Here is a 14882-nt window from a genome sequence, read left to right as displayed (position 1 = left end):
CGCAGGTCGCGGGGTCCCTCCACGTTTGCAAAACGTGGAAGGAGGTTCACTAGTATGTTTGGATTATTTGCTTTGAAGTTCTTTCTCCAAGGCCGGCTCGGATCCAGAAAAGAAAGCAAATAGAATGAATGAGATGAATTTGATGAAGAGTTATTTGGAAGTGACAAAGAACTCTTTGAAAGACCAGAGATTAAGGAATCTTTGTGCTTTTCGGAATGTCTTTGAAGTGTTTATGAGCTGTCTTCTTATAGTGGAAGACACCTCCCGAAATGGTATGGACTATACTAGCGAGACCTGTTTGCTTATGGAGGGTTTCCCCTTTTGGGGTTGAAGGCTTTGGACCCCTGGTTAATAGAGTGTGCTTGTGCAGACCTGCTCTGACTTTGTGGGTTGGTGAGCGTGAGTTGGTGGGACGAGCTGTTTGGACATGACTAGTTACTGTTTCTCGATTCCCTCAATTTACAGCTTTTCATCCGATGAACCTTTCAACCTTTTAAGCTCTTTGCATATTAATCATTTTGTTTATCCTTGGGCTACCCCCGTCGTCAGCCCCCCAAGTCAGAGGTTTTTGGGGCAGTACACTCAAAGACTTCTGACTTTTATGCATGTCTTTTAAAGGCTTGAAAGGTTCGTTGCTTGGAGGCTTGAAAGGTTTGAGACAGTTACTTTTTTGAAATTTGAATTTGAAACGATTTGACAGTTGATTTGATTGACATGTGTCAGGCGGCGGATTGGCAGAGATTATTTATTTACCTTTAATACCCCTACTTTACTTTCATATTTATTTTAACAGTTGCAAACTTTCTTCATTTTCCTTACAATCGTTCACAGTTTTTCCTTCCTCAGGTTAGTTTCTCTTCTCCATTTTCACTTTTACTTTGTTCTATCATGGGTGCCCTTAAGGATTTAGCGAGGTCATTCTCTCGGATGACCCAAGAGGAGGTAGACCTATTTTGCCTTGAATATGGTATTGATAAAAAGTTTAATCCAACCGCCCCTTCTTGTGATGTTTCTATTGACAAACCGATTCCGGGTTCGATTGCTTTGTATTGTCGCCATTTTCAATGGTCCAATCTTCGTTACCCTTTCTCGCTTTTTGTTCTAAACTTGCTTGAGTATTACCGAGTATCCTTTGGGCAAGTTCATCCAAAAGGAATGGCTAGGGTTTTGCACTTTGAAGTGCTCTGTCGTGCTCTTGGCTATGATCCATCTCTGTTGCTTTTCCGGAGGTTTTTTCGTTTAGCCAAAAATGGCGATTGGTTTACTTTTGAAGCGACAAAGGTTGATACTTGCCTCGTTTCATCAATGGTTACAACCCTTGGGTCCTGGAAGGATCAATTTTTCTGGGTTTCTGATTCTATCATTCCTTTTAAAATGATATGGAGGCGTCCGGATGCTGTTCTCAATGATCCGGAACCTTCTGAGTCTGATTTGAACGATGCCTTTCTTTCAGCCATTCGGGGGTGCCCTTCGAGGGTTCGTCCCTTTCCCGAACATTTGTTAGTGCTTTTAGGGGTTAGTAATATTTGGGCAAAAGCCGATCGGGATCCGGTGTTAATGAGAAATGGCGTTGGTATGCATTTTCCCCTTTTGTGCCTTTTTACTTTACTTTGTTTGTGACTTATTTTTCTTTGTTTGTTTTTTGGCAGTTATGTCTGCTTTGGACTTCATCAAGAGTGACGATACGTCCGATGTTATTTTTGAAGATGCTCCAACTGTTCCGGGTGAGAATGTTGTGGTGAGAACCTCTGAGCAAAGGTTTGAGGGCACGGGTTATGCTAATGTTGCCAATGTTAAGGGTTTTACCAAGTCTACTGCCCCTAAGTCTTCAAGTCGCCGATCTTCTCGTCGTTTGCTGAAAGCTGGGCCTCAATCCACTTCCACTGAGTCAGTGGATTTGACTGATGATATTGAGGTTTCAGGTTGAAGCGGGTGTTGAACAAGATAAGGAGTTGGTTGTTCATGGCAAGAAGGTTCGAGGTAAGAAGGTTACCCCTGTTCAAGAATCATCAAGCAGGGACGCTGGAGGGTTGGATCCTGAAGGTGTTTATGTGCCTGCTTGGCAAGTGAAGAATGATGATACTTTCAAGGATGCTGCCGTCTGTGAGGATGCTCTTAGTCATCTTGCTCCTCCCTCTGTTCGTGAAACCATTGCTGAGATGGACGATGACTTTATGTTATCTCGCATGGTTCTAACTACTTGCAACCTTGCTGCCATGCTTCCTCAAGGGATTACACGCTTTCGCCAAAGGATGCGGGAGTATGAGGATTTCTCTAAGAAGAAGGACAAAATGAAATCCTCCCTAGCATCGATGAAGAAGGAAGTGGCCGGGTTTGCAGAGAAGGAGGCGGCGTGGAAGAAAGAGGTTGATGATCTGAAGAAGATGCATGCCATTGAGATGGGTGACCTGAGGAAGAGCTTTGAAGCAAATTTGTTGAAGTTGAAGGCTGATCGAGAGGCCTTGTCTGTCCAGCAGCAGGCTTTTCGTGAAGAAAAGGAAGGGTTGAAAGCTTCAGTTGGTCAGGTGACTGCTGACAATCAATGGTTGATCGAGCATGGTTTCCAGCAGGTGGTTACTTACCTTTTGCATTCCAAGGAATTTAACTCTGCCCTTGGTGATGTTTACACAAAGCTGCTGAACCTGGGGAAGCATCAAGGCCTTACTGCTGGCTTTAAACTTCATGAATCTGGACAACCTTTGGAGAAGTCCCCCATGTTTCGCCCCGAGGCTTCTGATATCTTCAAGGCTTCTGTTGAGCAGATGGAGAGGCTAACCTACCCTTACATTCATGAGGTATCCTCTTGCTCTGGTAAGCCTTTGTCTGTTTTACAGGGATTGAAGCCTGAGGGGTTGAATGAGAAGGTTTGTGCTGAGGTTTTGGGTTCTTTGTCGAGGAAGAGGTCTTACTCTGGGGACAGTGATGATACCCTTTCGAGTCTGCCTGAAACTTCAAAGGATGCTGGTTTGGAAACCTCTGCTGTTGGTGGTGAAGAAGGTGCCAAGATGAAGAAGACTAAGAAAGCCAAAAAGTCGAAGGGTGAAGGTTCTAGGCCCTCTGATAACTGACATTTATTCGTAGCTTTCTTAGCAAACACTTTAATGTTTTGTAATGTTTTAAACAATGTTTAGGTTTTGGGAACCCTTAAGGTTCCTATGGTTGGTTAGGCCTATGTGGCCGTTGAACACTAGTTTAATTTGCAAGCCACTAGGGCTTGCTTTGGCTATCTTATGAAGGTCTTTTATGGCCTTTCTAACTATGACATGATGGTTATCGTTGATGTTTTTGTTGGTTCCATTTGCTTGGTTTTGTTTTGTGGGGTTTCAACCCTTCAAGCTTTTTGTACAGTTGCTGATGGGTTGAAGCCTTTAACCTTTCAAGCTCAGTACCTGTTGGTTGAACTTTGGGTAGCTTCTGATTTGGTTTGTATGTTTGGTTGATAGGCTTGTTTGTTTTTATTTTCTTGCCTTGTCTTTGTTTACTTTGTCTTTATGCTTTTTACACTTTAAAGGGTTCAGTGCTGCAGTCACTTTGCCTTAGTGTTTATCATCAAGACGTAGTATCTATCCTTTTCTTTTATTTCGTTATAATTTGTTTGATTTCGTAAGTCTATTTATTGAGTACATTTTTTAGACTTAAGGAACGATTGGTGTAGGCTGTTCAAACCTGTCTATGAGACACTGTTGTTTTTCTTTGATAAGTCTCATGGAGTTGTATTGATCTAGGAACTCACCCCTTATATAGGTCCATTCAACCCTTGAACCTATTGAGCGATATGGCCTGGGAGCTCATCCCCTTACATGACCCTTGCCATGGAGTTTTTTGCTAGGTTCTCAACCTGATATTAGGATAGAAAGACAAGTTTGATAAAGTAACTTCATTCATTCAAGCAACATTTGCTTTTACAAAAGGTTTTTGTTTTGCTACAAACCAAACTTTCTAAACATAGAACTTTCTTAAAGTTTTTCCGTTCCAGTGCCTTGGGAGCCTTTTGCCTTCTAGATCTCCCAGCTTGTAGGATCCTCCTTTGTGTGCTTCAAGGATGGTGTATGGACCTTCCCATTTCGGTCCTAGTTTCCCCTGATTTTCTTTTTTGCTTGCTTCGTTGTTTCTGAGGACTAGATCCCCTGGCTTGAATCGTTCGTTCTTGACCTTCTTGTTGTAATAGCTTTCCATCCTTTGCTTGTATTTGGCTTCTTGTATTGCTGCTTGATCCCGGGCCTCTTCTAAGAGTTGTAAGTTCAACATGGTCTCTTGTGTGTTTACCTCGGGATCCATGTTGACAATTCGTTGGGTTACAACTCCTATTTCAGCGGGGATTACGGCTTCGGATCCGAATACCAAGCTATAAGGTGTTTTTCTGTGACTTGCTTTTTCTGTTGTTCTGATTGCCCATAAAACGCTAGGCAATTCTTCCAGCCAATTACTTTCGTATCTCCCCAATCTTGTTTTGATGCCTTCCACTATGCTTCTGTTGGTCCTTTCAACCTGACCGTTTGACTGCGGGTAAGCCACTGAGCTGAAGATTTGGTTGATCCTGTACTCCTTGCACCAAAGGCTGAAGGGTTTCTCAGCGAATTGTTTCCCATTATCGGTGACGATTACCCCTGGCAGCCCATAGCGGCATATGATATTCTCCCATACAAAGTCTATGATTTGCTTTCCTGTGATCTTGGCAAGGGGTTTGACCTCTGGCCATTTGCTAAAGTAATCAATTGCTACCAACAGGAATTTTACTCCCCCTTTGCTTGGAGGGAATGGTCCAACAATGTCCATTCCCCATTTATGGAATGGCCATGCTGAGGTTATGGGGACCAAGTCATGTTTGGGACTTTTTGGTATTGGGGAGTGGATTTGGCAGGCATCACATTTCTTCAATTGCTCGACGGTATCCCGATGCATTGAAGGCCAGAAATATCCCAAGTTCATGAGTTTTGCAACCACCGACCTAGCTCCGAAATGAGCTCCACATATTCCTTCATGCACTTCTTTGACCAAATACTTGCTTTGTTCAGGGCCCACACACCTTAGCAATGGTGCAAGGTATCCTTTTTTATAGAGGATTTCTCCTTGCAACACATACTGTCTTGCTTTGATCTTTACCCTTTCAGCTTCTATTTGATCGTTGGGTAGTTCGTTGTTTTGAAGGAATTTCTTTATGGGAGTCATCCAAGTTGGATCTTCCTCGGTGACCACATCTTGTACTTCCAATTCGTCAATTGAACGAGCCTTCAATACTTCAACCAACACCTTTTTTGTGAGGTGGGCGAATGTGAGGGACGCTAATTTGCTTAAGGCGTCAGCCTTTTTGTTTTGGGATCTTGGAATCTGTTTGATGTTGCATGCCTGGAAGGTGTTCATTAATTCCTTCAATTTTTCTTTGTACCTTCTCATGTTGGGCTCCTTGGCGACATAGCTGTCATTGACTTGGCTTGATACTAGTAGCGAATCAGTGAACACTTCAAGCTTTTTGACTTTCATTTCTTTGGCTAGCCGGAGACCAGCGATCAGTGCTTCGTATTCAGCCTCGTTATTGGTGGTCTGAAAGTTGAAACGAAGAGCATATGTGAATTCTAGCCCCTCAGGGTTGATTAGGATTATACCAGCTCCTGACCCTTCAACGCTTGAAGCCCCGTCGGTGAACAGTTTCCAGGCTTCAGGGTTGGAGGGTTCAGTGGTTGTGGTGTTTACTTCTTCAGTCTTTTGGCTTGGGACTTCTACTAGGAAGTCAGCCAAAACCTGAGCTTTGATTGCTTTTCGTGGGACGTAGGTGATGTTATGTTCACCTAGTTCCACTGCCCATTTTGCCAATCTTCCTGAGTTTTCAGGCTTTTCAAGCACGTTCTTGACAGGTTGGTCAGTGACCACTTGTATAGGATGTGCTTGGAAGTATCTTCTAAGCCTTCTGGCTGTTTGGACCAAGGCTAGGGCTAGTTTTTCAAGGGGAGGATATTTGGTTTCAGCTAGTTTTAAAGTTTTGCTGAAAAAATAGACGGGTACCTGAGCCTTGTCCCTTTCAATGGTGAGGACTGCACTGATGGCTTCGTCGGCGACTGAGAGGTACACCGATATGAGCTCCCCAGTTTCTGGTGCTGCAATATCTGGTAGTGAAGCAAGGTGCTGCTTCATTTGATTGAAAGCTTCCTCAGCCTCATCGGTCCATCTGAAATCTTTCTTGTCTGAACAATTCTTGAGCGTTTTGTAGAATGGTAGAGACCTTTCGGCCAGTTTTGAGGTAAAACGCTTTAAGGCTGCAAGCTTCCCATTCAAGCTTTCAACCTCCTTCCTGGTTCTTGGTGGTTTAGCTTCGAGAACGGCTTTTACCTTGTTGGGGTTGGCCTTGATGCTTTGCTTTCCAACAATATGACCCAGGAATTTTCCTTCCTCAAATCCAAACGAGCATTTTTCCGGGTTAAGCTTCATGTTGATTTTCCTAAGATTCTTGAAGGTTTCTTGGATGTCATCAAGCATCTGGTATTCCGTTTTGCTTTTGATCACCAGGTCATCGACATATGCTTCCATGTTTCTACCAATTTGGTCTTCGAAGGCTTTATCGACGAGTCGTTGGTAAGTGGCTCCCGCGTTCTTGAGGCCAAAAGGCATCTTTTGGTAGCAGAAAATGCCCTTGTCTGTGTGGAAAGCCGTCTTCTCTTCATCCTCTTTTTTCATGAGGATCTGATGATAGCCTTTGTACGCATCAAGAAAGCATTTGAATGGGTATCCCGTGAGGGAATCAACCTTAAGGTCAATTTCTGGGAGCGGGTAGCAATCTTTAGGACAAGCTTTGTTAAGATCCTTGAAATCTATACACATTCTCCAAGAGTTGTCGGGTTTCCGGACCATGACAGGATTAGCAATCCATGATTGATACTTAACCTCTCGGAGAATGCCAGCTGATACAAGCTTTTCAACCTCTTGGCAAGCTGCCAGGCTTCTTTCAGGTGCCAAACTTCTTTTCTTTTGAACCACTGGCTTGACATTCGGTGGTATTCTTAGCTCATGTTCAGCAATGCTTCGAGGGATCCCGGTCATGTCTTCGGGAGACCAGGCGAACACATCGCTGTAATGTTTTAGCAGCTTTTCAAGGTATGAAAGAGTATCTTGAGAGAGGTTGGGATTCACCCTTATCCGCTGTTCGGGGTACTTGGGGTTGATGACTAACCCCTGCTTGTCTTTTTCGTCATTAGAACTCTCTCCTTCGATCAGGTAAGCTTCCTGAGAGGGTTGAAGGGTTGCAATTCCTCTCTCAGTGGGAAACTTGACGGTACCATGGCCAACAGATACAGCCATGTAAAATGCACATTGTCCGGGCCTCCCTATGATTATGTCGTAATTGGAAGGGATGTTGATAACCACGAAGGTTAATGATCGGGTTCTTTCCTTTGATCCCTCCTTAAGACAGACATCAAGGGTTATTTGCCCCAAAGGCTTCAGGGTTATGTCAGCGATACCCTTTATGGAGGTCCCGGAGGGTTGAAGCCTTGAACGCTCCTCGTTGCTTAGTTGATTGAAAAACTTCTCGAACATGATTTCAGTGGCCGCTCCCGTGTCTATGTATGCTTTGCATGTTTGTAAGGTACCCACGATGGCTTCAACCACAAGGGGACCAGGGAGCGGGTCCTTCCTTGTTGGGGGGAAGCAAACACACTGAAGCTCCCAATCCTCCAACCGTCGCTTCTTGTAAGGGACCTTTTCGTCAGAATATACCATGTTTACTTCCTTCCCTTTGCTTTCAGCCATCTTGTCTCGAACTCCCTTGACCAAGTGGGCAAGTTCTCCTGACTTGACAGCCTCTTCAATTCTCTTTTTCAGCTGGAAGCAATCGTTGGTGTGATGTCCCTTTTCTTCATGAAATTCACAGAACTGAGTGGAGTTTTCGTTTTTCCGGCTTTTGGGAAGAGGCCTGGGAGGTCTGAAGTTTTGCTTGACCTCTTCCGTTGCCAGGATTTCTTGAGGGGTTTTGGTGAGAGGAGTGAAATTCATTCCTTTATCTCTGCTTGAAGGGTTTCGCCCTTCAACCCTTTGAGGGTCTGAACCCTTTGAGCGTCTGTCGTAAGAGTTAAAGTTGCCTCTCTTTCTGGCTGGGCTGCTACTTCGCCAACCAGAACCCCTTTTTCTTTGTTCCTTGATGTCAACAGCTTCTTCTCCTCGAATATGAGCCTCGGCTCTTTCAAGGGCTTCTTCCAAGGTTTTGGGTAGAGATTTGTTGAAATCTCGTGTGAGGTACTTAGAGGTTATGGCGTTCATAAAACCAGCCACTCTCATTTTCTCATCGGCCCCCACGTAGGTTAGCCCTTCTTTCTTATATCGTTCAATGAATGCTCGTAGGCTTTCGTCATCGCGTTGTTTTATCTGGAAGATCACTGTTGCGTCTTTAACGTATCTCCTTTGTTGGGAGAAGTTTGCCAGGAAGCCTCTGCTGAGATCATCGAAGCTTCGAATGCTTTGAGCAGGTAGGTCGTTGAACCAGATTCTAGCGGACCCAACAAGAGTCTGCATAAACATTAGGCAGCATTCAGCGTTCGTCCATTTTTCTATTCGAGCAGCACCAGTGAAGATCTGAAGATGATCTTCGGGATCTTCAGTCCCATCATACGTTCTGATGTGAGCTGGCATCTTGATTTTAGACTGAAAATCATAATCAGCTATTTGTCTAGAAAAGCATGAAAGGTTACTTGGCTTGTAAGGTTTAGCCAGGTCTTCTTCATGTCTTGTACCTACGTTGTTGTTGTTGCCAGGGTTTCCCTGGGTGGCAAGCACCTGATTGATGAAGTGTTGCCAGGGGAAGTTGGCCATCATCTGAGACATCATGTTGGGTATGAAATTGAAACCTTGAAGGGTTCCCGGCCCAACTGAGCAACTCACCCCAAGAGGGGTGCTGGCCACAGCACTTCGTGCTAAAGGGAGCACGGATAGGGCTTGCTCCCATGTGGTAGTTAGAGAAGTGGGACAACTGGTCACCGGGGATTGTAGGAGTTGGTCGAGTGTTAACTCGTGTCCCAGAGGAGTACCACTAACCGTTGGTTGGGAAGAGAGAATAGGATGAACAGTGGGGTTTGTCACAGTGGACAGATAAGGGTGAAGGTTTGAAAGGTTGCTAGGACCGGCTTCGCTTCTTGTAACGAAGGGTGGTAGAGGTGGTCCAGGAGACAACGTCGGCTCGGGTTCATCGTAATCTAGACGAATCCTTACACCTTTTTCCCTTTCTCTGTTCACATGTTGGTTAAGAAGTGATCTTAGCTCAAGGAAGTTATTAGCGACCCCCTCGGGGGTAAGTTCAACACGTGCCGGAGTATCTGATACACCAACGTTGGGAGACGGAGCTCCAGATCTAGATGGGGTTGGTGTGTTAAAGGTAAGAAACTCGGGTGTACTCCCCGGAGTTGAAAAAGGCGTTGTTATTGTTGTGCGAGCTTGACCACTTCCCGGGGTAGAGGTGTTAGGGATCTGGTTTACCTCTCCCGGAGATCCACTTTCTGACATAGTGGTTTGGAATGGAGGAGCTACACGTACCAGGTCTCTTTCGAGGAGAAACAGCGGCGTAGCCCCACGGTGGGCGCCAACTTGTTGATGCAACAAATACGGGACCAAGGATGGTAGCTGGGCTGGTCAGGCAAAAGGGCTGAAGGGTTCAGTTTTGCCTAACGCAGGTCGCGGGGTCCCTCCACGTTTGCAAAACGTGGAAGGAGGTTCACTAGTATGTTTGGATTATTTGCTTTGAAGTTCTTTCTCCAAGGCCGGCTCGGATCCAGAAAAGAAAGCAAATAGAATGAATGAGATGAATTTGATGAAGAGTTATTTGGAAGTGACAAAGAACTCTTTGAATGACCAGAGATTAAGGAATCTCTGTGCTTTTCGGAATGTCTTTGAAGTGTTTATGAGCTGTCTTCTTATAGTGGAAGACACCTCCCGAAATGGTATGGACTATACTAGCGAGACCTGTTTGCTTATGGAGGGTTTCCCCTTTTGGGGTTGAAGGCTTTGGACCCCTGGTTAATAGAGTGTGCTTGTGCAGACCTGCTCTGACTTTGTGGGTTGGTGAGCGTGAGTTGGTGGGACGAGCTGTTTGGACATGACTAGTTACTGTTTCTCGATTCCCTCAATTACAGCTTTTCATCCGATGAACCTTTCAACCTTTTAAGCTCTTTGCATATTAATCATTTTGTTTATCCTTGGGCTACCCCCGTCGTCATATCCAAAAGTAGCCTCCATACAAAACAAACAACCATTATAGACACCCGCATAGCTGTTAGCTTCGGAAATGAGAAGAATATAGGGAAGAGGATTCACATTTCACACAATCAAAGCTATTTATCACTATACCCAACTCACACATACAATCACTCAACCAACTTGTTACATTTATGACACAATAAGTCCCTATACTTTCACTCTGTTACACTTTTAACCAAAACAATAGTAACATAGCCCCCCTCCCTAAGAACTTTCTTGTCCTCAAGAAATAAAGTTTGGAAAACGTAGTTTGAGATCATCATAATATTCCCATGAGGCCTATGGAAAACCTTCTGAACCAACTTATCACCTCTTCATGCCACCCTTGTATCCACCACTTGGCAATGGTAAAACAGACACGAGATCCATAAGCCTTTTTTAACAAAGACACATGAAAAACCAGATGAATTTGCGAAGTCTCCAGTAAATCGGTCAATCATTAAGAAAGGACCAAAATAATGAGGTCCCAACTTTGAATACTTGTGAATCCGAAGAGAAGTTTGCACAAAAGACCTCTCACTTCGATTCTTATCCGCATACTGCTTCATCCGATTTTGTGCTTGCAATAAGGACTGTTTCAATTGGTGCAACATCACCTCCCTATCTCTATACACAACTTTGAATACTTGTGAATCCATACAAAGCTTCAAAAGGACTAGTTTTAATCGAAGAATGATAAGTAACATTGTACCACCATTCAGCTAAACTCAACCTGTATTTTTTAACCTTATAAACAGTAGTCGCTATATGAAATCTGAATTAAAATTCGAAAATTGTTAACCTTTCTGTTGTGATATATTTGCTAGTTCTCCAATTGCGTATGTTTATGTTCAAATTGAGCTTCGAACTGTTCAGGGTTTCGAAATTGATTGGATCTGAATGCAATTGATTCGATCTAAATTGATTATTGACTAATGGTGTTTTTGAAGTTTGAAGTGAATGTTTGTTCTGTGAGTCTATAGATCTTTGGAATGGCTGAGAAGGAGATGGAGTACATGTTGGATATTATGTTCAATTGTCGTTTAAAATTCAATGTTGCCGTCAGGGTACGACCCAAAGAGTGACACTTTGGGCAACGAACATGTAACGGTGTTTTAATCGTTAATCACCGGATCACGAAATAATAAACGTAATAAAATAAATGGGTAATTATTTAGAATAATTACGTAGAGCTGGATAAATATTATAATTAGTTTGTTAATTATAATAAATAGAGATAATTGTTTTAATTATGAGATAATTATAAAGAGTTGTAATTAGATTACAAATCTTAATCCTTATATCTATCAAATAGTTGGCAGCTATTAAAAAGGGGATATGGAAGTTTATCTAATAGGATTAAGTAATTAATCTCTAAGTAGGAACTCTCAATTTATATAAATGCTCCTGGACGTTTTTTCTTTCGTGTGGGTAAAAAGAAACCAAAGCAAAAAAAATTGAGAGGCAGACTTGTTCCCTGTTGACGACAAAAGAAGGAGGTGGTGAAAGTTTTTGTTAACTTCCTTCTCAACCGTGAGGTACAAGTGTACAACCAAAGTTTTTGTTTTTTCGATGACGCAAAAAAGTAAGTAAAGTTTTAGACTTTATTTTCTTTAGATTAATGTTTCGTTTGAAATTGTTTCAAACGAAAAAAATATGTCTTCGTGGTAACGATCATCTAGCGAGATCGTTCGTTGAACCAATGTATCTTTCTTGGATGTCACGATTCTTTAATTTTAATATAACCTATTTTGATTGTAACGAGATCACTGGTGGAATTGGTTTAGAACCGAACCTCGTGTACATGTTTTCCGTTGCATTCAGTTTATTTGACAAATTGATAAAAATTATTTTCTAAAAGTTACATGAAATTTCCAACAGTGGTATCAGAGCCACCTTACAAATCAAAGTAAGTTAATGTGTTTATAGATCTATAAAATAGTTATAGGATTGCATGCATAAAATCGAGTAGATTTGGCATAGGAACCTTTCACGTATAATAGTTATAGGCTAGTTTGTATTAAGGACAAAAACGAACACTTGTCATAGTCCTCTTTGACAAAATTTTTGACCTTAACCTATTTCGTTTAGCTTAATGATCGTAGTATGCAAATCCGGGTCTAGAATTGTTTTTCATAACACGTGTACTAAATTAGTTTTTTGAGCTACACGCGTTAAATTAGTTTAAAGAAAAATGAATATATTAAAATAATGATTTTTTAATATATACCAAATTAAAAGATTAAACAAAAACGTAACAAACGTTATCTTGAAAATAAAGTTAAAATTTCATTAAGACTTTTCAGTTAGATATTTAAAGGTTATTTAGATTTTCTTTAAATTAAAGAAGTATTTTTTTTAGGATTGGATCCAAAATTAAGTGGGAGCACAAAAGGGTTTGTGTTACACTTAATGGGCTCGGTTCATGTTCTTGGGTTCGAACGAACCGAACATATTCTGAACCCGGAATTGCATATTTATTTATTTTATTATGCGTTTTGCCATGAGATGTTTGTTACGTACATAAAATTAATAATTAATACACGATCATTAAAACGACAATTTTAATAAAAGGTTTATTAAGTATTGGATAAGTAATTAAAATAAACAGTTTATTTTAAAATACAAAAATCAAAATTGGTTTTCAAAAAATTAAAAGTTAATTTGAAAACCGTAATTAATAAACGTTATTAATTAAAATAAATTTGCGACACGACCAACTTAGATTAAATAGGGTATTTAAAATTAATCGGCCGAGTGATTGAAAGGTGTTTCAAGTCGTTACAAATTAAAACGTAAAATTGAATTTTACAAAGGAATTGTATAGCCTATGTTCATGCCATAGGCTGTACAAGTATTTTAAAACGACCCGAACTGGTAATTTTAAAATATAACCCAAATTAAAATCGATACTCTACGCCACCGTAAATTAAGAACACCCGAACTCATCTATCCGAACCCCTGGTGCTAGTGTTTACCTTGCATCCAGGCCTACGGTTTTTGTTAGGGGCAGTTCCGCGATTTCCATGCTTACATGGGTCGGGCTACAGTTCTAATTTGAGGACAAATATCACTTTTGCGACACGAGAGCGAATATTAGTGTTTACCCTGCATTCGTCTTCTACGGTTGTGAAAGTGGGTTTAGTTGGGGTTAACGTACCAATGCTTGACAACACTCGTCATGCGACCCCAAACCGAGAATTGTGTAGCTGACACAATTGGTGATCGTCACCTACCCTTCAATCTATGCCAGTGAAGAGTGCTAAGTCCATTCACTGAGTTATGGGGAGATGGGATCTCATCCTAATTCCTAAAATTTTGTATATCTTGGGTCAAAATTGAATTAGGTTAATGCATGAAAATTACTAATAAAATTTTCTTCTAAATTCTACAGATGTCTACAAACAATTCTGATAACACTAAATTCTCGCTTAAGTCCATCCTTGAAAATGCTAAACTTGATAATTCTAACTTCATGGATTGGTACCGCAACCTGAAAATTGTTTTCAAGGCGGAGAAAAAGGCTTATGTCCTTGAAGGACCAATTCCCGAAGCACCTGCTGCTAATACGGGTGCAGCCCGTAGGACATGGGAAAAACATGTTGATGATTCCCAAGATGTGACATGTCTTATGCTTGCTATGATGATTCCAGAACTTCAGAAGAATCTGGAAAACTTGGGAGCATATGAGATGAGTGAGTAGCTGAAAAACATGTTTCAGCAGCAAGCTCGTCATGAGCTTTTTGAGGTGATGAGATCTCTCATTACATGTCGCATGCAGGAAGGTACTTCGGGCAGTTCTCATGTACTGAAAATGAAGTCTTTCGTTGATCAACTGGAGCGTCTGAACGCACCCCTTAGTAATGAGTTAGCTACGGATGTGATCCTTAACTCGCTACCCAATTCATATCATCAATTCGTTTTGAACTATAACATGAATGGGTGGGAAAGAACGATCCCAGAGTTGCATCAGATGCTAAAAACTGCTGAGACAAACATCCCAACTAAGGGCAATCCAGTGCTGGCGATCAGGGAAGGAAGAATTACCAAGAAGAAGTCATCCAAGGGAAAAGGCAAGACGAGTAAGCAAGACAAGGGCAAAGGCAAAAAGGTTGCCACTCCAAAGGCAAAGCCTCATAAAGATGCCAAGTGTTTTCACTGTGATGAGATCGGGCATTGGAAGAGGAATTGTCCCAAGTACCTGGCTGAGTTAAAGCTTAAGAAGCTGCAAATAGGAGAATCCTCAGGTATACATGTTATTGATCTATTTTCCTTTTCGAGCAAGTCTTGGGTGTTTGACACTGGATGTGGTTTTCACATTTGTAATGATTTGCAGGGACTAAAAAGGATTAGAAGCTGAATCAGGGTGACTTAGAGCTGCACGTTGGGAACGGGCAGAATGTTGCTGTGAAGGCAGTTGGAGAATTTATTCTTGAATTACCTTCTGGATTGTTTATTACTTTAGATAATGTTTTTTATGTTCCTAGTTTGACTAAGAATATTAGAGAACAAGGTTTTAATTATGCTTTTGATATTGTTAATGGTAGCATTTCTGCATTTTTAAATGGTGTGTTCTATTTTGAGGCTAAGCCTCACAATGGTGTCTATGAAATAGATACTTCTAACAATAGATCAAATAATATGGTATGCTCTCTTTCCTCTAAACGTGT

Source organism: Helianthus annuus, chromosome 15, assembly GCF_002127325.2.
Source record: "Helianthus annuus cultivar XRQ/B chromosome 15, HanXRQr2.0-SUNRISE, whole genome shotgun sequence".
Lineage (NCBI taxonomy): Eukaryota > Viridiplantae > Streptophyta > Magnoliopsida > Asterales > Asteraceae > Helianthus > Helianthus annuus.
This window is presented reverse-complemented; position numbering follows the sequence as displayed.